This window comes from Cavia porcellus, unplaced genomic scaffold (assembly GCF_034190915.1).
Source record: "Cavia porcellus strain 051 isolate PalLab524CR breed Dunkin Hartley unplaced genomic scaffold, mCavPor4.1 scaffold_24, whole genome shotgun sequence".
Lineage (NCBI taxonomy): Eukaryota > Metazoa > Chordata > Mammalia > Rodentia > Caviidae > Cavia > Cavia porcellus.
In genome coordinates, this window is record NW_026947507.1 from 54,453,700 (window position 1) to 54,479,087 (window position 25,388).

General features: G+C 43.6%; 1 long non-coding RNA gene across 1 annotated transcript in view; it reads left to right on the forward strand.

The window, feature by feature from the left end:
- The first annotated feature begins 18,239 nt into the window (after nt 1-18,239).
- Nucleotides 18,240-25,388, forward strand: part of LOC106025705 (uncharacterized) — a 37,442-nt gene continuing 30,293 nt past the window's right edge. The window contains exon 1 of the long non-coding RNA XR_010042746.1: nt 18,240-18,412. This is a non-coding gene — a long non-coding RNA (uncharacterized LOC106025705). The remainder of the gene's footprint in view (nt 18,413-25,388) is intronic.

Here is a 25,388-nt window from a genome sequence, read left to right on the forward strand (position 1 = left end):
CTGAAAGAATCTCTAATTAATGGCAGAAGGCTTGATTTTATTTTTCAACCATACATATAGAGATTGTTACAATTGCTATAATTTGCATTAAAATACTCTTAAACAGTAACACATAATGTGAGAGTTGTCATCAACACCAAAGGTGTTGAAATACTCTAATTTGGAATGCATACACCAGGCATGTTTGTTAGCATCTGCAAGAGTTATCAAATGCTTATCTGAAGGCTTTATCTTGATTTTTCTTTATTAAATAAGTGCTAAAAGTTTTGGTAAGTGGGATAGGGGATTTGGAAATGAATTTCTAAAAAGCTTGGTGAAATGAAGTTCAGGATGTATGCTAAAATCTGTAGTACTGACTAAATTGGGACTCTAGATGAGTTGCCAGTTCATACTATCCCCCAAAAAGTCTGATGTCCCCTTGTTAAGCAGTAGTTTAAATGATTAATAAAGACCAAGAAGATTAAAATATCATTTTGTGTTTATTTCACAGGATTGTTTTTTCTTATCTGTTTCTGCAGTCCCTAGATTGTGATCATCAAAACTGTCACATAATCTGTGTTTTATTGATGATGTTGATCAAAATATTAAAAACGCTGTGTTCAAAGCATAGCTGTATTTAAAAACCAATTTTGAATGTCTAAAATGTTATTAAAATGTTATGTTCATGTTTTCAATTTGTAGATAGCGTTTCATAAAATTAATTCTAAATTTGAATTGATTTCAAAACTTAAAGCACAATTTTGCACATAAATTTAATTTTTTTGGCATCAGGAATCAAATTTAGAAACTTGTGGTTGCTGAGAGTTTATGCCACTGAGCTATAAATTTAACATTTTAAACAGAATATTTTGCAAATATAATCAAATTGTATTCAATGTTTAGCAAAATGAACTTTCCCTATTCTGCAGCAGCTTCTGCCTCCGACATGGAAACCTTGTGTTATGGGGCAAGGAGGCATTTTCCGTAGTCCAAAGAACATTTTCCTGGAGTAGTGTCGAGGCTTGTATGGCCCCAACCCTGCGTGCTGGATCCCAAGTGATTGGAGGGCCTGTTTGTTCCTTCATAAATTTATTTTTTTATGTATTTATGATGATCAGGGCTCTCCGTTGGCTCAATGCAGAGAGCTGGTTCTAGAGCAAGAGGGAAATACTGCGCGATTTTGCAAACCAGTCCCATCTCCAAAGTCCGCTGAGACCTGTTGTTGGAATACTCCAGCTTTTCCTGAGTGCACCTGTGGGGCTTGGCGAGCGGAGGGAGTCATTTCTGTGTGTTCTTGCTGCAGCAGCTGTGTGTGTGTGGCAGGATTCCAGCTGAGACTCCTTGGGAACTTTCACCTCAAGTAACCCAATCATTGTAAATAAGCAAATTGGTTTAGGTTAGTTCTCAAGAGCAAAAATGGGGCAAAATTTCCTACATTGATACAACAAAATAGGTCCTTGTATTGAATTATGAGTTCAGCTAGATGGTAAAATAAACTTCAGTGCTAGGTTGTGGGTTTATTGAAGGTGACCTTGCCCACATGAGTGGTTAAGGATAAATTCCAAGATGCATTCCCAACTACTTAGGACTGATGAAGATACCCGGCATCACTGTACTCAGCTAAAACCTATATAATATAAAATTTACTCTGCTATCTATTTGCAGGAGTATAGTGTACTAGAGTTAAGGACTTCCTGCAAATCTGAAACTATCCTGTGCTTGTCAAACAACTAACTACCATTTGCTGGAACCTGCAGTCCCCAGCAACCACCATGTTATCGTTTGCCTTTATCAGTTTGACTACTGTAAATCCCTCCTACTCAGGTTCCTATGCAGCATTTGTCTTTCTGTGAATAGTTTGTTCACTACCCATAATGTTCCCAAGATTTCGCAATGCTGGAGCCTTGTCACAATTTCTTTCCTTTTTAAGGTGAAATGACATCCCTTGCTACACATTTATTCCCTGTCAGTGAAAATTCCTTTCTTCCACATTTTGGCTATTGCAAATAATGCTGCTAAGGACATTGGTGCTTTGCCTGTTTGGTATGTTTTGTTTTTCTCTCTTGACAACACATGGTGGAATTGCTTTCCAGTCAACTGGCATAGCTATCATTTCATTCCTTGTGATCTGAGGTACTCCATGGTGTGCAGATGCACAGTATATTCATCCATTCTGCTATTGATGAGTACTTACTTTGTTTCAAAGCTTGTACTTAGTTTTTATTCTTGAAAGATGTGTCACATAAGATAAAAACAAAAATCTTAAATATAAATTCCTAAATACTGGGCTTTCATTTCTCTGAGTTCGTGAATACAGATTTTCATGTATGCCTTACATGGTAAATCTGTACTTTTTGTTCCTGGACCAGCATATGATAAGAGAATCCTGCTGATTAACAAGTTCTACCTCAGAGCCAACAGAATGCTACTGTGTACACATCCATGGCTGTGACGCTCCTAGCAACCAGAAACGTCAACATCGCTTCTATGGCAATAGCAAATGTTTTCGCTTAAAGGAATCTACTACTTGGTGCTCAGGGAGATTTCACCACTGCACAGAAATGAAAGGAACCACCTCTTTTCTTTTCATATTTTTATAACATTAATTCAGTGCCAGAAAAATAAATTTTATTGTGATTTTTGGAGCATTGATAACTCAAGATATATTCTGTGTTGCTTTTGGATCATTTTTTTCTGATATAATTTTCACTAAATTAATGTGTAATTGTCAGTACTATCTAGTCTTACCAAGCTGTGAGAGAAGAAAAGCTAGTATTTTGGGGGACATTTATGGAAATTGAGATCCAGAGAAGTTTGATCATATTCTTACTGGTTTGCAATCAGTATATTTATGTATATGGTGGTTTATTTCAGCACTTTTCTCTAGAGACCAGTCAAAAATACTGTAGTTAAATTGATACAAGAATGAATAATAAAGTTGTTTTCTTCTGTGATAACTGTTTCAGTGTTTTTTAATATACCAAAATCTGCAGCAAACAACATTCTTCGCTTCAGCACAAACAAAAACATGTTTGGTTCTCCTGCTTTGCCTAGAGCTTAGTCGGTAACTGAGTCCTGCAGCCTGACTCTTGTTCTGACCAGATAGATCATGCAGATCTTGGTGCTGGGTGTTCTGCGCTTTTTTGTGCCCCTCACAGTTCTGGTGAAATTGTGACACACTCTGGATATCTCGGGATGTGACTGCATTTGGAGGTAAGCCCTCTGAGGTACAGTCAAGGCAGACAGGGTGCTGTGGGTGGACCTGACCCAGTGTGCCTAATCTCTTCATAAGAATGGGGAACAGGCTGGAGGGGTGACGGTTTGAGGGTACAGGGAGAGGGCAGCTATTTGCCAGCCAAGAAGTTGCCCCAGGTTTGCCAACCCCTAGATTTTGGGCTTCTGGCCTCTGGAATTGTGAGAAAACAAGTTCTATTGTTTAAGCCATTCAGATTGTGGTATTTTCATGGCACATCCTTGTACCCCAGTCCGCTAGTATGAGCAAGGTTGCAGCTTAAATATCTCTTAGCCTCCTGTGCTGGGTATCAGGGCCAGCCCAGGCTGAGCAGTCCACTATCCCCGTAGGTAGCTAAGATTGAATCTGAGGGCTGCCCACGCCTGTTGCACCTGAAGCCAGGCTGCTTCTCCTTGCCTTGGTTCTCCCTTGCCCCCTTCTCTTCCTTACACACTGTTAGGACTGGAAGCCCCATAGCTGAGACTGCTAATGTATGCGCTATAGGAGGCTCCTGACTTCCACACATACCCCCGCCTCCAGGTGATAACCTGGGATGGACCCAACAGACAAATGCAAGGCTCTTATGTATGGTGAGCAGAAAATTGCTAGTGTACATCCAATAATAGCTGTTACATTCATTGAAGATAAAGGGAAAACTTGCTCAGGACAGATCTATGCCAAGAAAAATATGGCACAAACAAAAAATGGGGCTGGGATGGCATAGAAGTAGAACTTGCATACATAGAAACAATCAGACTTTTAGATTTTTTTTTTTTTTTTTTGAGGAGCTCCAGTCTAGGTTCTTCTCTGTGGCTCTCTAGGTAGGATTGGTAGGCATGACTAACAGAGTGTTGAGTCATCCTGAATCAGGGGCTTTCTAGAAGTATACTATTCCAGAACTCACTGATCGAGTTACATGGAACAGGGGAAGGAGGATTGGCCCTGGGGTGTTGCCCAGACTCAACTGGGTAGAAGGGAGTGGTCTTCTTGACCCATTTTCCTTTCTGTACTATTATTCTCTAAGAGACCTGGTACCTGAAAATCTTCAAGAGGTGTTAAGGTTTGTGTCTAGATGTCCCCCTAATGCCTCATGCACTTTTAGATTGGCTTTTTCAGAGGCAGCTGAATCTAAAGTTTGTGATTGATTCGTGGTTCAACGCTAGGATTAAGGGTGCTGGGATTAAGAGTGGGTGACTGATGGATCAGTCTACTATTCTGTATTAGTACCAACCTAATCCCACAGTCTGGATAAAATGAAAGGGGCAGAAAGAGGCTGTCTTCTGCCTGTACTTGTTGCTTTTGCTGTTTTCTGTCACCATGAACTGTTGCCTCTCTGCCATGTGCCATCTGCCTTGTAGCCAGCCAATTATGGACTGAAACCTCCACAAAGTGTGAGCTAAATAAACCTTTTCTCCTTTAACATCAGCTATTTTAAGTCTCAGCAATGAGAGAAAGTAAAATAAGGGGTGCAGAAGGAGGAAGGTTTGCCTTCCATGGCTGCTCCCAAGTCAAGAGGGGCATTGACCCTAGCCCCGTGGAGACCAAGGAACTCTTTCCCTTTGTGATCTAAAAGTACAAGAGAGATATATTTGTCCTTGGATTTCTTCATGAGCTGTGAACATGGAGGCAGGTTTTGATCTTGGGTTTGGTCCATCACCATGGCTGGTAAACAAGAAGAAACAAATTTAACTAAGCTTAAGTATGTAAAGTCTAAAGAGTTAAGGTTATGAGAAGCATTAATAAAGACCATATGTAGGATGGTAACCAAACTCCCAACTCAGATATGCTGTGTCTCTCGCTGTTTCACACTAATTGCCATAGGAACCGCTTCTTTCAGAGACAGACAGAACCCCCCTGTTTCCGTGGTTGTGAGATATAGTCCCTGACCCATGTCGTTGGGCCACTGCTGCTAGTGAATCTGTTTGATCTGGAAGGTATCAGTACTGCAGGCAAGTTTGTCTAGCTTGTCTGCCAACTTCCTAGCAGCTGTTGATGACAGGAAAAGCTGTGATTCGCCTTAAGATTTTGTGTAAGTAATCGTTGTTTATTCTCTCTGTTAGAGGCAGTTTTGGAATCATCTCAGGAGGCTCCCAAGAGAAACAGGAAAAATCCAAAAAAGGTCCTGTTATAACTTGGGATGGAGACCACAAGTGTAGTAAACAAGAGAATATAAGACTAGCTTCACAATTTGCTTAGAGAAAACATTTTACTTATGTGGCTCCACAGGGTAGTGGTTTTCTTTTCTGTAAAGAATCTTGAGGTGGTCCACTAACTCGCATGTGTTTGAGTTTTGTGGTTTCTCTTTTTCATTTTCTGGTGTCTTATGTGGCTTGGGTTTTACCCTGGGGAGATGAATCCAACTAACTATTCTCAGTACCTTACAGTCAGGAGTGGTAAGAAGGGTGGTATAAGGGCCTTCCTGTTTGGGTGAGAGTTGGTGCTGGGACCCATCTTCCCCCTAGGTCTCATTAGGACATGGTCACCAGGGTGACTTTGGGATGACAATTACTGTTAGTCTCTGAGAGTGGAAGAATCTTACTTCTATACTGAGGGTGGTGGGGGAGCTGTTGGAAAGTTCTCAGGTCACTTATTGAGAAATCTGGACCTTATAATGGGATATCAGTAATGCTTTTTACTAGAAATTTAGAATCTTAGCAGTATTTTTGTCAGATAACTCCCTGATGGGGTTACCTCTGATGAGGTTCTGTGTACTGTAACAGGCCTCCCTTTGAAAACTCTGTAGGCCTCCCTTTGAAAACTCTTAGGTCATGAGCTGAGGCGTGTGCAAACAAGTTGTCATTATCTCTAAATCTCTGAGGCAGGACAGTCCAAGTATACGAGTATACCGTTGGCAAAGCCTGCTTGGGGACCTTCTATTCAAAGGTAAATATGTATTGGGAGTTAGAGACCACAGAGATAGAGAAGAAAGTATCTTTGAGATCCAGGACAGAGAGCCTTTAGTGCCTCCTGGGATCTGTGCTGAAAGGGTGTTTGGGCCTCCCCCTAAGGGATAAATGGGCACCACTGCCTCATACATGGTGCTGAGGTCTTGTACCAGACTGTTTTCGGGATGGCTTGACTACTGAAAAATGGGGTCTAGCATGGTACCACCAATCCTGTAACCCCAAACTTATGAATAATAATAATAGTCAATAATATCAAAATAATAATAATAATAATAATATCAAAACTTAGCCCCTGTGTAGCTTCTGTCTTAAATTAATTCTGTCTTCTGTGAAGATATAGATGAGGGTCACTTAGCTGAGTGATTACAGGAGTGGCCTTGCCAGCCTTCCCCAGGTGCCATCATACACTGTGCTTAGGGGTCAACTCCCAGCAGAGCCATTGGGGCTCACAGGGTTAGGCTGGCTGGTTCCTATCAGCTAGGGCACGGATTGTCAGAGGTTTGGATTAGGAAGAGTCTGTCTCTTTCAGTTACTGCTATGGGACATTTCTAGTACCAGCATAAAGGTAGTTAGGAAAAGGAAATCTTCCAGCAGGCCGTTCATAGCGGAGATAAATCTGTCCAGTTAATTCCTTTAACTACACTAGAACTTTGGAAGGGAGGAAAGCTCACTTCAATAAGAAATTAGAGTTGAGTAAGTCACTCCAGTATCACTGAGAAATACCATTTGTTTGTCTGCTGTTCTGGAGTTACCGCGCCTCCTGTAGGGCGCTGGGAAACCCCTGTATGGGAGCCACCGGTGGTGCCTCGGGCTCCATCCAGCATTCCTCCCTGGCCACTATGTGATGGTGACCTCACCCCTCGGGGAACGAGGGCAGTCAGACAGACAGGCTTCCTTCCAGTGCCGAGGGTCTTCCTCTGTGTGCTCACAGGCCCACAAAGCTCTGGTGGCTTTAAAAGGCACCTTTCCCTGGTGCCCCAGTCGCCTGCACCAGAGGCACTGACTGGCGTCTGTCACTTTGGACCATCTTGGCTTCTCTTGTGCTGCAGGCTTTCCCTGAGCCTTTTCCCTCCAGCGAGCACGGCGTTAGCCTGCCTCGCTTCCTTACCCAACTAGCTTGTCCTCTGCTTCATCACAGTGATTAAAAATGCAGCACACCATGTTAACTAAATGACTTGTCCCAGCTTGCGTGCCCTGCTGGAGTTTCTAGGGCTTTTTCCTATGTCTAGAGCTGACTGGCTAGTAAAATACTGTCCTAGGGTAATCTGACCTTCCCTGGCCTTCTCATCTAAATTAGCTTACTTACAGAGGACCGGCTTTTCATCAGAGCCTTGACCAATAGACCTGACTTACTGTGGCTCACAGGTTGGGGCAGCCCTCGTCCCATGCTCCATAGGATGGCCAACAGGGCCGAACCCCTCATTTGGCTTCTCCACACCCAGTTATACTCTCACTTGGACCCCTCTCTGGTCCAAATAAGGTGTTGGTTGGCTGATTATCAGTAGGGGTAATAGGGGCATTGAAGGCCCCATGATTAGCCAGGTTTTTTTTTCTTCATTAGCCAGATTTTCCGCTTTTATAATTCTTTTTCTTTCTGCTGCTGTGCAGAAGGAAACCAGGATGAACCGTATGGCTCACAAGGTCAGATAAAGGCCATTGTTCAGGTACAAAAACTGTCAGCAAACTTTCTAAATCATCAGAAAATCCACTCAGGTTTTCCTTGTGTTACTGAATGTCTGTAACTGAATTAGCTGTAACTTTCACTTGGATTGTGCCCTCGACTCCTGCCACCCCTCAAAGGGATAGAGCAGTGCCTGGTTTGGATGTTCAGTTCCCTGAACCCGGGGCCCTACGCTAGGCAGACCAGACCCGATGTGGGTCAGGAGATGGCCTTTCTCTTTGAGGGTCCTGCGGGACAGGCTGCGAGGAGGAAGCTCTGGGGAGGCGACCCTCCCAGGCAAGCGTCCTCAGTGGCTCTGGGGAGGGTTAGTGCTTGAGCAAAGATCAGGCTCGGGTAGAGAGAATGCCATGAAGGCCCAAGTATTAAGGCCCCTCTGACCATTTCCTCTGTTTTTTTACAATAACGAGCTGACTGAAATGCAGCGTTGTTTCTTAGGCTGCCCGTGATGGGCATGTCTCTTCTTCCCCAGGTGGACACACACGCAGGAATATGAGGCAGTGGTTTCGGGGGACCTTGGGATGGAACTGTTCTCAGTGAGGAGGAGGCACCGAGGTGGAGACTCAGAGGGAGTAAATGAGATGTTCCCCTTGGTGGGTCTGTGGATAGCAGGAGTAAAAACTGAGTTGTGGCATTCTAACCGCCCTGTCCTTGCTCAGTCCCCGACCCATTAGTGGTGGATGCTGAGCCTTTCTGCCCCAGGCTATGCCCTGATCACACTGAAATCTTTATGATTTGGTCACAGGTGCTGTATAGAACCTTTCCTGGGTCATTTCCACATGGGAATCTTACAGGGTGTCCTCTAAGTGTACGATTCATCTAACTTTCCCTTTGAGCATTCCCCAGTAGAGCTGACTTCCTAAGGGCTGAAAGACCCCGGCCTTGTGTGGGCACTGGCACTTCCTTTTAAACTCCTGGATCTCCCCTATGACCACACTCATCTTCTGAAGAAAGAGTCCAGAACTGGGTGCTTTTCTGGCTGGATCCTCCTGGCCAGTTATAAAACCCCCTGATATCCTGCCTAGGTGTTTTACGCAGTAGAACCCCCAAATCCTGGCGACTTTTTGCAGATGTGTTTCTCAGAGACTTCAGCTGAGAAACAAGCATTTTAGCAATGATATCCTGCTATCTGCCAGTAAGTGGCAGTCTGAGAAGAGGGAATAACCATCAAAGATTTAAACAGTGACAGCCAGTGGTTCACACAGGACTTGACTTTTAAAACCCATGCCCTTGCAGGGGAGTTAGCGTCCTTTCTGGCTGGGCTTCTTCTGGCTACTGATGTCTCTGGACTAGCTCGCCAGATGATACCATGGGGTGAATCCAACAGATAGATCTTGTGTAGGAGATGCTAATTGCCAGCATTCATCTCATGGTGGAAGAAAAGCAGATATATTTCTTCAAGAGCATAGGAAGATGTGCCCAGAGCAGGTCTGTGCCAAGAAATATGTGGGCACAAACAAAAATGGTGCTAGGATGACAGAGAAGCAGAAAGCACACAGGAAGATAACAGCAGGCTTTGAGAGGAGGAGCCCCAAGCCGGGTGCCCCTCACTGTGTCTCCAGGTAGGTTTGACAGGCATGACCAACAGAGTACTGAGTCACCCAAGTCAGGGGCTTTCTGGAAGTGTGCTGCTCCAGAGCTCACTGATCAAGTTATGTGAACAGTGGAGGAGGATTGGCCCCACGTGGTGCCCAAACTCTACTGGGTAGAGGGGAGTGGTTTCCCAACCCCACGGTGCTACCTGCTGCATTCACCTTCAAATCTAGGACTCTGCGATGAACCAAAATATTTTACCACATCTATGGCTAAACTGAAAAACGCATGTTAAATGATTATTAATATTTTAATTTTAATGAGTAAATCTTCATGATGGGACAATAAGGCATTATTCTAGTTTATATTAAAACTAAGGTAACCTGTGTAATACTTGTCGTTTCTATGAAAGTTGCATTGAACATGCAATATATTCCTAATATCTAAGAAGAAAAAGTGACTATTGATGTTTTGCAGTTGAAAATTTTACCCCCATGCCAGTCACCAGCTTGGGAATCATCCTTTAACCACAGTACTTGCATTGCTTTATGCTGTTTATTTTCAAGTGCAGTTACACATTGGAACATGTCACTCCAATGCCAAATTTGCCCAGGGTTCTCCTCTCCCTCCCAGGAAAAGCCGAAGTCCTTTTATTCTATCCTTGCCTTGTCTGCCTCTGACCCCCTATTCCCTGACCCCAGCTCATTTCTTCCTGTCCTCATTTCTTCAATGGGCAAATGCCCCTAAATTCTCGATTCTTGGTGCATTACAGGTCCCCAAGAAACACTGTTTGGCAAGTGAATAAAAACAGGGCAGGTTTTTATATACAACTTCATTATCTAAATTACTAACAAGAATTGTCTGAAGGATTTAGCATAAAGGCATGCTGTATTTATTGAACACTAAGGTAACACAGAAATGGCTCTCTCCTGGGTGGCAGGCAAGGCTGGGGGCTGATTCTTAAGGGTGTAAACTAGCATGTGGCTGAGACAGGGGGATTGCAAGGTGAAGCCCAGCCTGGGCAACTGTGATTTAATGAGATTCTGTCTCAAAATTTTAAAGCGTGGAGGACAGGGGTAGAGACTGGGGGTGTAGCTCGGGTTCAAGTCCTAATACTGAAAAAAATTAAAGAATGCAAATGAATCACCATTTTTTTTTAAATGAACTTGGATTCTCCCAATAATACACATTTGCCTATGATTTCCATAACACTATTGAAAAAGCATTTGTTTTACTTTGGAAAATTTCAGTATTCATATGTCTTGAGACTTAACACAAATTCGAAAAATTTGAATCTTTTAAATTGGTCAGTCAGGCAGGGATATACCTCAGTGGTACAGCGCCTGCCTGGCAAGTACTAGGTTGTGAGTTAGATTCCTGGTACAAAAACAAAAACAAAAAATGGGTCAGTTATTGGCATCTCCTGATACCCTCAAGGCTAACCCTGGAAACACATGCTTTTGGTTCTTCTCCCCTTTGTTGTTCACTATAATGTGCTTGCTCGGTACACAGTGAAAACTCTTTCTCTGATTTATTCACATCAGTGGAAAGAAGAAGAAAGCAGAAGAGTCGCCACACACTTGAACCTTAGCTGCATCACTGTTTACGATGTGAACATCGTCTACCTGCAAAGCCTGACATGTTTGTACAATTGTAAATAATGAATTTGTTGCCAGTAAACATGTATGAAGGAAGTGATGGCTACTGAATAAATGTCCCTCATGACCCTGCTGAAGGATCTTGACGTGTTTGTCTGTTTGAGCAGTTGTTCTCAGACACCTTATTAATCCAAGCTTTCCATCACCTGATCTGCACCCCGACTTCTGATCTGGAGACTGAAAGCCACTGGTGACTTCATGTTTGGTCGGGCCCTGCACGAGTCCCCAACCATGTAAGCCTCGAAGGTCAATCAACAAGTGTAGGATGTGAGCCGGGCTCTCCCTAGAGGAACTTCTGACATGAAGACAGTGAAAACACTGCCAGGGATCAGAGAACAATAGAATGCCATCAGGATAATACCCACTCTGAGTCAGGCCTTGGGAAGATTTCAAAACTCTTTGTGGAAAGAACTGAGAGGCCTCGAATCGGTTCCAAATAAGCTTTAGTGTAATCACAACATAGACACGTTTACCGTACTTAGGAGACTTCAGGGAGACTGTAACTCTCACTAAGCCCTACCTAGCACTGGGCCCTCGTTTTATCCTGTTGTGCACAGGAGGAAAGAAATGAAGAGAAGGTAAAGATTGGTAACTGTGGTCTTTGTTCTTTGTCATCACGTCTAGGACGGGGGAAGAGGTCATAGGAGGCTACAGACAGCGGTGCATGGCACGGGAGGACTCCTCGCTCTTCCTCCCCTCTGCCTCCTGCCCCGACCTCGGTGTCCTGTCCTCCTGCTCCACTCACCAGCGTCTGCCTCACCTCTCCAGGTCCCTGGCAGGGTGGGCTCCTTACACACGGGTTCACACCCATGCCACACTCAGGGAATCTGTGCTTTTCTCCTGGAACTCATATTATCATGCCTCCTTAATTATTATACTCAGTTGTTATTTTATGAGCCTTAGGGGAAAAAAGATTTGTTCCTTTTTGTTGTTATTTTCCCATTTCACTCTTTATTGCTGCATTTTAGCCACCCATGACACCTGGTCCATGTCTTACTGTGGTCATTAAACACTTACAAAATAAAGGAATCAAGCAACACAGATGAAGTGTTATTGTTTTACTCTCAAAAAGAAGGAAAAGGTGTAGCTGGGTGTGGTGGCTCATGCTTGTAATCCCAGCACTCGGGAGGCTGAGGTGGGAGGATTGTTGCCAGTTTGAGACCAGCCTGAGCTACAAAGTGAGCTCAAGGCCAGCCTGAACTGCGCAGCGAGACCACATCTCAAAAAAAGAAGAAGAAGAAGAAGAAAAAGGTGGCTTTCTTCATAGAGCTGAAAGGAGAGGACATTTTAAAGTTGATGCCTTACATTCTAGGAGACCAGGAATGTACTGAAGAAACGACAGAGACACATGAGAGAAAAAAGACAAGTTTGGAATACGAATAGAACAAATAATGAAATAAAAACATGCAAAACAGGAAACAGAAAAAGCGTTGTGGCGGTGAAAGAATAAAGACAAGCACATGAAATACGAAAGAGAAGGCACGAGGAAGGGCGCAGCGAGAGGGCCCTGCGCAGGCTGGCTGTGGCCTTGGTCCGCGCTCCCGGCCGGCCGGCCGGCAGAATTCGGGGAGCCAGGTGGCCCGCCTCGGTTTGCAGCCCTTGGGCTCCCCTGCACTCACTGGCCATAGTCAGAAAGGTAATCACAGGTCCTCTGAAATACTTGTAGGTGATGTTTCCAAAAGAGTGCAAAAACAAATGGGCAAGGGCAGGGGATGTCGCTCAGCAGCACAAGCGCCAGCCTCGCCAGCACTGAGCCCTAAGTCCGGGTCCCCAAAGAAAAGTCCGGGCAACAGGTACCACTCCCACTTTTATTTTCTCCAAAATAATATTTGGCTGCAATGAGCTGCGCTGAAGCACTTTGATATTTGCCTGCTACTTTTGAGAATAAAGGCATCTCGGTTAGGTCACGCAGTGTGCTTTGACACTCGCCCGGGGAAAGGTCTGTTTGCTCGTGGACTGGCAGCGTGTGACCCGCAAGCCCGAACAGGTGCGGTCTCTCCCACGCTCACCTGCTGGCCTGTTCCTCGCGCGCCCTCTGCTGGTCACACCCGGTAAATGCACGCAGCAAAAAAAGCCTGTAGGACCAAGCAGAATAAGCCTGAACCTTAATTCCCGGGCTCCCCAGACGCCAAAAAGGACGGCGACTTCCTTCATCGTCACTCTCCCAGAACTAGGGTTTCACATCCTAGGCCAAACTGTGTCGTAGGATGTACTTCAGAGAGTTCTGTTTCCTAGAATATTTAATAATTTGTATTTATTTACAGTAGTAATTGTTGAAGTGACGAATAAACTAATTTCTGAAATTTGATTCCCACCGTCCGGTGCTAAAATCCGCCGATAAACGGTGTGGGTCAGACCCTCACGTGCTGAGTTACGCTGAGGCAGCAATGCAGCAGAAAAAAAGAGGGAGAAAGGGAAGAAGACGGGGAAGCAAGTGAAGGGGGAAGGGAGGGGGCATAGCCGAGGAGGACCCCGGCACTTCACTGTTATTTATTCACTTATTTTTATTTTAGAGAGAATAAAGCCCAATGAAACAGAGCTTTGAAGCAGGATTATAGGCAATCAGCAGTGACCACCAGAGTATATCTTACTATCTTCACAGTAGCTGCCCGACCCATCAGGCTCTGTAAAATCAAGTAAAACAGAACAAAATAAAGCCAATCAAAACAGAACATTGAATAAACCAAAACAATAAATTGGAACAAAACAGAACAATATTGGATTTCAAAAGCAAGACAGAAGGAATCCCCTGGATTTGTTGTATTACACAGTGATCTCCCCCTAACAGATGCTCCACTGCCAGCCCAGGCCTGCAGTAATCACACAATCAAGCATTTAGCTGCTTTTGGACCTCAGTTGCTGTCAGCTCAGCCTGTCCTCCGAACCCTGGCTGCTTATGGCAGGGAGCAGATGTCTTGATTCTCAGACCACGCACTGGTCAGTTCACGGGAAGGTGGACTGGCCTCTCTTCCCAGGCCCGCGTGGTTTGTGAGGCTTCCTGGAAGGGTAAAGTGCCTTCCTGAAGTGCTGCTCTCAGACCCCGAAAGGCTTTTGCCCACTCACAGGGAGGGCGAACTGGCTCCTCTCGTGACTGGGCACTTTAGCCTGGAAGATCCTGGAAGTGTAACTTGCTAGGAACATGAGTGACATCCTGTTAATCAAGTGGCCTCTGAAGCAACGTGACCCACCTGCAAGCCCAGTCCAGTCATGAGGAAACCTCAGACAAACCGAGTACTCGGCCTTTCCACCCAGCCTCCAAAGGTTATGGAATCCAAGGTGAGACCAAGAAAGGGCACCAGGCAGAGGACACCGGAGAAGCAAGATGACGAAGTACACTGTGATGTTCTGGTTCGGGTCTGAGAATTTAGAAACAGCCAGAGGTACTGAGCTGGAACGGGAGCTGTGGGTCTTCAGGTGTGGCCAAATGTGTCTTGACTGCGTAGTAAATTAACACCAGGGGAAACGGCCCGGCCCCTACGAGGCACACTCTGTATCTCTGCAACTTTTAAGCAAATCCAAATGTATCCAAAAATCAAAATTTATCAAAATTTGCCACTGTCAGCTGAGTGTCGTGGTGCATGCCTGTGACCCCAGCTCTCTGGGAGGCTGAGACAAGAGGATTGCAGTTTTGACTCAGCCTAATGATTCAGGAAGACCCTATTTCAAAACAAAAAAACTAAGAAAGAATTGGGTGTGTAGGTCCATGTGAACCTTCTACACTGGCTTCATTCTCCAGCGCAAAATAATAAAAAAGAAACTGAAAGAAAGAAAAAGTAACTGCCAGCAATTTAACCAGAGAAATTTATGATGACTTAAAAAAATTTGGTTTATTTAGCACTCTTATTTAATGCTTTAATTCAGTTTGGCTTTATATAGATTTTTGTTTGTTTTAAAGCAGAGCTTACAAAATCAGAATTTGGGGCTAGGGGCGTGGCTCAGTGATAGCTTGCTTGGCATGTGCAAAGCCTTGGTTTTGGAAAAAGTCATTCCTGATATAAGCATGAATATAGCATCTCTTAAACTTTGTAATTGACTGACCTTTTACAGTCATTGTAACTGGGCATGGTGGTGCCATGCCTGTAATCCCAGCACTCTGGAGGCTGAGGCAGGAGAATCACCTTGAACTCAGGACCAGCCTGGGTCACATAGTGTGATCCAGGCCAACCTGAATTACACTGCAAGAGTCTGTCTCAAAAAGAAAGTCTTACATAAGTAATTTTTTGGTAAGCAAAGCATTACTTAACTGTGCTAAAAGAAATAAAATAATAGGAGTAGGTAATGAAATCAAGAGCTCTACAGCCGCTTTTGCATCTCTACCAGTGTCACTCATCAAGCTATTTATCAGTTGACTGATCGATCCATCAGTCTATCGATAGTGCCCATAAGGTACCACATAATAAGCCACTTAAATGCGTTGACTCCTTTCATTCCCCTCAGAAATGCTCTGTTTTACAGAGGAGAGAGCCAACAGGCAATGGGGTTAACTCAGATGCTGTGCACCTCTAAGACCCCCCCCCCCAATGTGCTTATAGAGCTTATATAGAGCCACTTCAGATACGCTTTTAAAGATAAAGCAATAGACAGTTCCTACTAATCTCTAAGTTCCTCAGGAGGAACAAACTTCAGTTTGTGCTCTCATTGACTGATTGATCATTCTTTTCAAGCCTAAATCTTGTATCCTGAACGACTATTTCTAAGATAACAATATGCAATATTTTAACAGTGTTAATTTGGTTTTTAAAAAATTCTATATCGGGGCTGGGGATTTAGCTCAGCGGCATAAGCGCCTGCCTTGCAAGCAGGCAGTCGTGAGTTCGATCCCTGGTACCATAAAAATGAAAATGAAAAAGACAAAAAAGACCAAAAAAAAAAAATACTGTATCATTTCTGTCTTTAAGAGCTCGAGTTCACCAAGCCTTCCGACGTCCTCCTGCCTTCCAGACAGTTTAGTGAACACATCTGTCTGCTGCACAGTAGCCTTCGCCCTGCAGCTCGGGTTTCTTGCCTGGCTGGCGGGTCCCTCGCAGGGTGCAGGGCGCTGGCTTGGTAACCCGCGGCCCGGCCTGCTCGCTCCTTCCTCTGCCCGTGCCTGCGCAGGGGTGCTGTCCCGTCCACCTTCTCAAGGCTCACATCCTTGCACCTACACCAGCCTTTCACGACTCATCTGCATGTCGATCCTGAACCACTCAGGTCTGCAGACAGCAGCAAGCTGTTGTGCTTGTATGAAAGCCGCTCCCGGAGACGCAGGAAGCATCACATCCAGGGTTCCTTCCCTTTCCTGCTAGTTCTTGTTCTTTCCTTGTTTTTATTTTTATTCGTGTGGGTATAGAGTGATTGTATTCATCGTGGAGCTCTTCGTTCCTTCTGCTGTTTTTTTCTTTTTCTTTCCTTTTTCTTGGCACCATTTATTTGTTTTGCTTGCGCCTCCTGCCCCGCGGTCCACAGGGTGTGGACCTTTCTCCACCTGGTTCTGCTGGCATCCTCGGGTTCCCGGTGCATCTCTGCCCTGAGACTCTGAGGGGGCCCCGTGCTCGCCGGATTGTCCTGTCTCTCGGGTTTATTCCTTCCAAGCTGTACTTTTGGAATATATTCTTAAGGACCTTCACAAGAAATCCATATTGTGCACTTACAAGAGCTGACAAAAAAATCAACAAAAACCAAGCAACAAATATAAAACAAGGGCTGACCAAAATATATGTGTTTAAATTTTAAAAAATTATTACAGTAAGACACATTGCCACGAATCCCCGTCAAAGTCCTTCCCATCTCTTAGAACCTGTTTATCCACCCTTCTTGCCACCTTCCAGAGCAGTTCTAAGGTCCCGTTCATCAGCCTCTTCAAAGATGGGGTACCCGTGTGCCCATGGGAAGGCAGCTCAGGGAACACCAGGGTATTTTCACCCTCCACCTGCCGGATCCCACACTGTGTGACTTCTGGCTCTTCCCCAAAGTCAAAAGGACCGTTAAGGGAAAGTGTTTTTAATCGATTCAGGACTTTGAGGCAGCCAGGGTAGTAGCACTAACGACACTCAGGAAGGAGCACCCCAGAGCTGCTTCCGAAAGCCTCAGGAACAGTGGGAGAAGTGTTTGAAGCCAGGGGGGATTTGGGGGAGATTTGCTGCAACCCCTCTCCCACTGTAATACTTTTTAACGTTAAAGTCTCTTCCCATCACACCTCAGACGGGTGTGAAAACATCGTTTACCTGCTGTCACAGTTGGTGGGTGGCTTGGCTGGGACTAAATTTCTGGGTGAAAACCACTTTCATTTGAACTTTTGAAACTAGTCTTCCACTTCTTTCTCTCCAGTACCACTGACAATCCTAACGGTGGTCTGTGTTTTGAGCCTTTTTAGAAAATTTGTTTCTGTCTACACACTGGGAAATCTGTGTTTGCCGTGTGGACTTTTCCGAGTTTTGTGCTGATGAGGGGTAGACCGTGTGTTTCTCTTGCCCACCCAGCTGGACACATGCGGGCTCCTTCTGGGGGCCAGTGCCTCCTGTTACCACCCCTGCGGCTTCCTTTGCTCTTTCCCCCTCAATGCTGTAGTCTCGGAGTAATCCATGTCTCATTTTATCTCAGACTTCCTATGGCTTGTTGTTTAGTTCTATCATTCTGGAAGATTTTTAATGTTCATATTCTAATTTCCAAGGTTTCATTTCTCTTCTTTCTACTTTAAATCACATCCTACTCTTAGTTTTGTGTGCTCTGTGGCTGCACCAAGGGAATAATATCCTCTCAAGTACCTCAGAGGATGCAGCCAAGAGCCGTCTGTCCTCTTGTTTTGCCTTTTTTTCTTCATAATCCTCGGTTGTTGATCTGCTTTTCCTGACTCATTTTTATTCTGAGCCTTTTTATTCACACTGACTGTTGTTTTTCGACTTCCGATACCTGGTGGCTCTTACTTGTCTGTTTTGGTGTAAGGAAGTGGTAACGGCAAAGCCGGTGAGTTTGTCAGGTGCAGTTAGTTACCGCGGGAAGGCTTTGTTCTAAGATGCACGGGTGGGGGCTGCACCCTGAACCCTAGACTTGCAAATTCCACTGTGCCCCGCTTCTCCAAAGAAATGTATTAAAGTTCTGTGGAGTGGAATGATGGCGTTGGCTTCTCCCTCTTTCCCTCCTCCTCTCTCTCCCTCTCTCTCTCTCCATCTCTCTTCCTGTCTCTCCCTGTCTTCCTCTCTCCCGCTCTGCCTTACCATTTTGGGTAAATCTTAGCTTCTGAGGCAGAGCTGGGAGAGGAGCCCCGTCGGGGAGGGGCAGGTTTTCTCCGGGGTGCTCCAGGGAATCTGTCCGTCTAAGCCCAGCCTCACGCCTGCTGTCCGCTGTAAGCCGCCCTCCCAGGTCTTCGGTCCTCTGCTTCTGGGGCACACAACAGTTTCCTTCTTCGACCTTTTCTGTGTCTACTTCCTAGCCTCTTCCTCTGACCCAGGTATCACTGATTATTCTCTCCCTTGCTGGCTTTTAGTCTTCCTAACATTTTGAGCTTGTCTATTGACTGCCATTATCTTTCAGTGCTGCTGAAAGTGTCTACCATTTCTGTGTACAGCTTACTATCACTTTTATTGGTTCTTGGGCAATAGAGGAGATATTTTAGGTACTCTGTCTTTTATCTAATTTTTTTATGTATTTATTTGTTATTCAAGAAATATTTGTTAAAAAATATTTATTAAGTGCCTCTCACTGACAATGTAGTGAGAGCAGGACCAGACCCACGAAGGGTGCAGGGACAAAGAGGCTGACCTACATCCGCAGGACACGGAGGTGAACATGGAGAGGGAGAAGGAGTGTCCAGGAATGAGCCGTAGCACTTACGGGTCCTGGTGGTTAGAGAAAATGTGGGAGTTTTGGCGGCTGCACCATGGAACACGAAGGGAAGGGCAAGGTGCCCAGTGATGGCACAGGCCTCACTGTCACAGCAGATGGGGCCCTCAGTCCCTGGGAGCAGGGCAGCTGCTGAAGGGGCATCCAGAGGTCTGGGGCAAAAGCAGCCTGAAGAGCACGGCCTGGCTGCTGTGGGATCTGGTGTGGGCTGTGGGGACGAGTTTGGAAGGGGTGAGTGGCCCATGCAGGGGCCTTGAGGTCTGAACTAGAATGGTGGAGCTGGAGATTTGAGAGCTGCTGAGACACTAAATCAGTTCCCTGGACCCTGAGTCACACAGGGAAAGAGGAAGTGCTTTCCAAGACAACTCCCACATGTCAGGAAGTCACAGGCAGAAGGACAGGGAGGGGAGGAAGCCAGGGTGAAAGGCCTTGGAGAGATGCTGGGTGAGTTTCTGAATCACACAGCCGAGATCCGCATTGCTGATTTCATCAGGGGTCCTCGGCATGTAGCTACAAAGGAGACCACTTTTAGTGAGATTTATTGGGAAAAAAGTTTGAAAAAAAATGAAGATGTTGATTTTTTAGTAAGTGCTATCAATATAGCATAACAAACCAGTCAGAAGGCTCTTCTAATTTTTTTAAAAAGTTGTTTATTAGTAACAATTATTTTTAGAAAATAAGCCGAATACCTAGCAAAGACAGAAGTTCACCTTAAAGATGTTTGCTCACAGCAGATATTTTGAACAATTATTTTAATTCAGTTTGCTGAGTTCCAGAAAGATAGTGGATAAACACATTTGGTGAAAAATTCAGTTCTTTTCTCTTCTTTTGGTAATAAAAAAAAATCCAGATTTGGGAGGATTTTAAATCTACATTTTGGTTTCCTTGTCATTAATAAAAAATTTGCTTTTCATGTAGAAAACAAAGGAGAGACAGATTTTCCCCTGTTTAAATTGTTTTCTTGTAACACAGTGTTATATGTAATTTCAAAAGATATACATTGGCTTAGCATTAGAGGAACATGTAAGGTATGAGCTTTTCAATTTACTAATAAAGTTTATATTTAAGTAAACATTTTAAGCAATTGAAACTCTTCATGTTAAATTTTAATTGATATATGACTTCACCTATGTAAGATGGTAAGTCACATTTTGACAACACCACATGAAAATCATCTCAGGCAAGTGAAATAGTTTCTATTGTATAAACACGACCTTCATTTGGTCGCTATAATCCATGTTTGTGTTCAATTTAAAAGTTTTACACATTTTCTGTAGGTGGCGCTCAAATCACAGTTATATTAGAAAGTGAACTGAAAATCCCCACAGCCTTTCTGTATTTTGTTCTGAATCAGAATAAAGCCAAATCTTCTGTCTAACGTGATAATTTCATAATTAATATTATGTCATGTCTTTGAGAGTTATGTCACGTCTTTGGGATATAGCATATGTTTGAAAAATTAATGTGCGCAATAATTACTTATGGTAAAATGCAGATATGATTTTGCTATTGATGTTATTATAAAATTGTTTGCCTTGAAGAGAAAACTTTGATATACCCCAGATACACTTCTTGACCTTACATCTAGGGGATGATAAATACCCAGATGGGAAGATGGTGTCACTGAGCGTGGGAGCTAGGTCTATGCTCCAGGCCCAGTGAGTTCTGGGGAATGTGGCTAGCGTGCCTTCAGATGCACGAGGCGAATCTGACCTGTCCCCTGGCACCGGTGAAGGACACGGAAGTGTGTCTGACTGACCGCTCACTCAGGTTATCCATCCTGTGGGGCCAACAGGATACCTGTCCACAGGTGGCATGGGCGCATGGGAAGCCTAGCCTGGCACGGATGCAGAGTCACTTTTGGTGCTAATGTGAGAATCTTACTTAGCTTGCTTTTCTGGAAGAAGTAGCTGTGTTGCGCGAGCATTGTTATGGCCATTTCTCCATGTTTTCAGTTTTCTCTGGACTCAGCTCTTTTGAGAGCTCTGGAGGGCGAAGTCCTCCGACGGGTCAGGAAGAATGTGCTGGGCAGAGGCTGGGCGGGAACTCCTTCTCTTTTTACTACTGCTGCTACTGATACTATTGTTACTACTATTGGGCCTTTGAGTTGCTTCCTCATTATTTTCCTGTTCAGCTTTAAATTTTTAAAATCCTACTAAAAAGAAGGAGAAACAGTAGAGAAATGTATAATGCACAAGGTAAAATTCCCGTCTCCTTGTGCCCAACTCTCCCGGTCCCATTCCCTGGAGTAGCCATTGTTAGTAGTTAGGTGTAGATATTCCTGATACTTTAATCCATTGGTGTTTATGTATTTTAAACAAATGAAGTATGGCACACAAGTTGAGTATCCTGTAACTTGTGTTCTCTTTATGATGTCACATTTACAATAAAATTTACTAAGAGGTTGTATGGTTATACCACCGCGTGTCCACAGTTCAAAATCTCTTTATATGGCATTTTAAATCATGAGCAGATTCAGCCTTCTGGGAAGTTTCTTAATCTCTAAACCCACGACTGTACTGCATTTTCTTTTTTAATTTTATTTAAGGAGAAAAAGAGAAAAAAACCAGAAAAAGGGTACAAGTTATACAGAATTTCAGAAAAATAAACAGTAGGAAATCACTAGTTAATAGATTACATATTGTCATCTTAGAAATAGTTGTTCAAGTTACAAAATTAAAGCATATAAAGTGGACATTCAAACAGTGAGACTGCAAACAGTTCTGTTCAATGATCCAACAAAACTCAGTAATATGGTTATCTTATACACTTAAATATGGTATCTTATACACTTAAATATACATGCAGTTATGTCCTTCAGAGCACTTTCTTTTCCTCTCTTTTGTAAAATGACAATTACACATTTGGGGTTTTATTACTCTCACAGTTCTTATTACTTTTTTTTGAAGAGAATAAAACCAAATGTGACATAACAGAACAGAGTCAGACAAATCAAAAGGATGGACATAATACATAATGTAAAAACAAAATACAAGGTGATCAACAATGGTTACCATAATCCTTCTAGCTATCTTAAAAAGAATTGCCTATATCATTAGTTATAATAAAATTGAACAAAACAGTAAAGAACAAAGCCAATAAGACCAAAACATTGGAGACATTACAGGACTTCAAAAGAAGATAATAGTCAACCAGAATGGGCATCATAATAAATCTTATTGTCTTCACAGTTGTTGCCTATGCTTTCGAACTTGGTAGTATCAAGCAAAACAGAATATAGGAAAATAAGTCAAAACAAGATGGTGAGAGAAATACAGGGTTTCAAATCAAGTTAATAGGAAATCAAAGTGGGTTACTATAATATATCCTGCTATTTTTTATTTATTTTCCCTTAATTAAAAGGATAAAATAAAAAAGTAAATAATAAAAAAGGAGATTGAGATAAAAGAGGGCGTAACAACAAAATAGCACAGGTCAAAACATAACCATTTAAGCAAAATAGTGTTTCATCACAGGATAATCCCGACAAAAAAGTAGTTACCATAGTGTCTGTTTCCTTGAAATCTTTGAGTATAACTTCATATACTGTAGCATCAAATATATCAGGACAATGTAAAACCATTCAAAGGAATGACAGTATCACTGGGTATTTAGAATCAACTGATAGAAAATGAACAATGGTTTCTGTATAATCTCCATGTCTATAAAAGTTTTTGTTTATATTATCACATATAATAAAATCCAATAAGATACAACATGTTAAAACTGATGGAGACAAAAGAACAAAAGCTTGATGGGACTTCAAAGCAAGATGATATTGAATCAGCACTAGCTATTATGATGTCTTGTTTTCTTCAAAATAGCTGTTCTATCATCCAACCTTCTCTGCCTCATTTCTGTTGAGCTCTTTTTCTGTCATTAGTTGTCAGTTTGTCTTCTTCATTTTGCTTTCTGCTCCATTCATTGTGGCCTTTCTGTCATTATTTCTGGAATCTTGGTATTTTTCTTTTTTAGAATATCCTTCAGTATTCTCTGTAGAGTTGAATTGGTGGTTGCAAATTCCCCTAGTTCCTCTTTATCCTGGAAGCACCTTGTTTTTCCATCAATTTCTAGGGACAGTTATTATATGACTGGGTGTAGCTCTGTTTGGGTTGTAGGTGGCTGGGGTCCTGTATGCATCATACATCTGAGTATCTTTACCTTTTGCTAAATTAGGGAAATTCTTCTGGATTATTTCTGTGAATAGCTTTTGTAGTTCATTTGTTTGTGTCCCTACTTCTTCTTTTATGTTCTTAATTCTTAAGTTATAGATCCTCTTATCATCTTCTAGCCTTTGTATTATTGCTGTTTGTTTCCTTGTTATTTTTAAAAAGTTTTTCATTTCATGCCCCCACATTACAAATCTGTCCTCCAGTTCAGATAATCTATCCTTAGTTTATTTCAAGCTGTTATGCCAGCTTTCAATAGAGTTTTTAGTTTCCTAGTAATCTTTTTGAACCTGCTTCACTTAGTCTATGTTTTCCCTTTTTCTCCATCAAACAATTCTCCCCTTTTTTTCTGCTCTTCCATTCCACCATCTGTTTTTTCTTGGGCAGTACTTAGCATTTCTCTAACTATTCTACTTATATCTTGCTTTAGGTCATTAAATACTTTACTTTTGAACTGTCTATGAGGCTCTGGAGATATTGCTTTATGACTATTGGTGCTGTGTCTGATATTGCATGTTTTCTGTCCTCATTCTCCTTTACATTTGCCTTTCCTGGATTAGTGTTCTCAGGATTGGGGGCCGAGGACCCTTTCTTGTTGCTCCCTCTTCCCATACTTTTTGTTCCTTCCATACAAGCATATATAGGAGGCCCAGTTTCTTTCTTTGTCTGTTGCAGTTTGTTTGAGTTGCGCCAGCTAGGTGTTCCTGCCCACTGCAGTGTACTAGGGAGACACAGACCTGGGCAGCCTCTGCTGGGCCCGCCCCTCTAGGTCAGACAACCTACTGAAGGCTTCATTGCTAGGGTGTACCGCCACGCATTGGGATCTGGTTTGGGCTAGCCTACTGGGTCTTAGTCTGCAACATCACCTAGGCCAAGCACTTCCCACCAATCCTGCTTGAGAGAGGAATATGCAACAAAGTCACTGCAGCATCCTGTTCCAGCTAGTCTGCCCGGTCCCAGAATGTCCTCTTTTGGAGCCTCCTAGTCTATGGAAGGGTGCCCGTTCCTCTCACTCACCACAGGTCGATGCAGGGCTCCCCACCAATCCTGCTCTCAACTCTGTTCGTTGATTCCTGCTCTCAGAGCTTTTGCGCATCTTTCTCCCTGCTGTGCCAATTCAGACGCAGCAGTGGTGGCAAGAAATTTAAATCTTGGCTTCCAGTGGTGTGGGTTCCAGCTTCAGCGCTGAGATTTTATCTGTTCCTGTTATAGCACCGGGATTGCATTTCCAGCTGGTTTCTCTCAGCTTAGTTCGTTTTTGGGTCGGCAGGGTATATCTCCCCTTGCTTAGGACTCTTCACACCACACCATTCCTGGATTCTAAGCGGGCAATCTCAGAGAACCTCCGTACCTGCTGTTATCTGACCACCATGTTCTCCTGGAAGTCTTGTACTGCATTTTCTGTGAAGGAAGAAAGTTTCCTATGCTATGTGTTTGGAAAAGCGTTTTCATTTTGCAGTGGCTATGTACTCACAACAGGTGAGGCAGCTACCCCTGGGCCTGGCAGACTCCTTCCCTACCTTCCCAGTGTACCTGCACCTGTGGTTGGGCCTCAGACCAGTAGTCAGACATCGGCGGGGCCCAGAGCCTGAGAGCTCTTTGGATTTGGCCAGTGCTCTGCATGCCTACCCATGCGACCTTGTGCCTGTATGAGTTCCTGTGTGTACCTGTGTGTGTGTGTGCTGCAATGCGATTTTGTCCTGTGTGTGGCTTCCTCCAGGTAACAGCACATACAAGGCACAGCTGGCCTCACCACTGCAGGGGCCCCTCCAGTCCCTGGGGCCGCACCCCAATCCCTACCCCAGCAGTCACAAATCTGTTCCTCTCCAGAACTCGTTGCTTTGAGCATATTCTATGCGTGGCATTAATAACCTAAACCCTTCCAACACAGCCCTTCTGCTACTCAGTGCAGTGGTTTGTGAGTTGCTGGTTTGCTGCAGCGAATTTTCTCTGTGCTTAGTAATACATCTGAGGATTTTTCCGTGTTCCACACACAGGGTGATAAAATCTAAGAATTTTTTATAGAAGTGAAGTGTGCCGTTGTGCACAAGCACTATTGAATTTGTTGAACTGGTTACTTATTTTCTATTTGGGACTAGGTTGTTTCCTAGGTAGTATGTGTTTAAGGGGCGTGTACAGATTGTGCATACTTAGGGTCACAAGGAGATATTTGGGTGCAGATAGGTGTTATATAACGTTCAAATTGGGCTGCACTCCCTGGACATGTATCATTTCTTTGCCATTTGAAGTTTTGGAAAAAATAGCTTTCCAAATACTGAAGTGATTTTTGTCATCGATGAATGACAATGTCCCTTTATACTGCAATCTGATTGACACTGAATGCTATTAATCTTTTGACTTTATTGGTTGAATTAAAATTTGTATTCACTGTTTTATCTTTCTTTGTATACAGTA